Source organism: Nematolebias whitei, chromosome 2 (assembly GCF_014905685.2).
Source record: "Nematolebias whitei isolate Nwh7 chromosome 2, NemWhi1, whole genome shotgun sequence".
NCBI lineage: Eukaryota > Metazoa > Chordata > Actinopteri > Cyprinodontiformes > Rivulidae > Nematolebias > Nematolebias whitei.
In genome coordinates, this window is record NC_056499.1 from 55122407 (window position 1) to 55123427 (window position 1021).

The following is a 1021-nucleotide window of genomic DNA, read 5'->3' on the forward strand; positions in this document are numbered from 1 at the left end:
TGTGGGGGGCTGTGACTGGGGTGGGGTATATTGGGGGCTCTCGCGTGGGGGGCTCTGTGCTGTGGGACCGGGGGGGTCTGGGCTCGCTAGGTGTGTGCCCTCACTTGCATGGGGCGCTCTCGCTGTGGGTGTTGTTATGGGTGGACTGGTCTTTTGCTTTTTTGGGGTGGGGGGAGGGCGCTCTTCGTCGCTGTGGTGCTCTATCTCTGACTGTTTGGGCACTCCTGGCTGATTGTCCCGGTTGGGGTTTGGTGGCCTCTCTGGTTGGGGGGCTGGGTGTTGGGCTGGGAATAGGGTTGGGGCGTCTGGACGGTTTCGGGATGAGTCTGGGTTGCTGGCCCTGGTTCTGGTTGGTCCTCGGGGGCTATGTGCCGGTCCGTGGCCTTGATCCCTGGTGGTGCGGCTGCCACCTCCTCCTAGGTATCTCTGTTATAGCCTCTCTCCCCTGGTGGATCTCGTGGAGTGGGGGTGCCTATTGGGGTCAGTGGGGGAGCTGGTCCCCTGGGGGGGGCATTGCCACCTCAGTTCACCTCCCCATCCCGACGTCCTCCTCTGCCCACTCCACCACACCACCACTCAAACAGGGTTTTGGGGTTCAGGTGCACTACTGAGCTACGGGGAGAATCATCCATCTCCGTGGCTGGTGGGGTCCTGGGCCCTAATTTTAATATACAACCAAGACACTCACTTATCTGGAGTGGGCACATGGTCGCACTTAGGTGGTGGGATGTACAATCATTTCCACCTCCCGGACCTGTGCCCACTCTCATATGTAGCATGTAGACATTTAGGGTTCTGGGCGGAGATGAGGGGTGAATGGGCGCCGCCTGCTCTCTGGGCAAGAGGTGGGTCTGTGCCGGTCTCCACCTCATCCCCCCATTTTAAACGCACTGTATAACAACATGCATCAACACCATATTCGAGTGGGAGGAGGAGGAAGTGGGTCTGTTCATAATTTATTTATGCATATATAGATTTTTTCTCTCACAAACACCTCCTTTCTCCATTTGACACTAGGGGT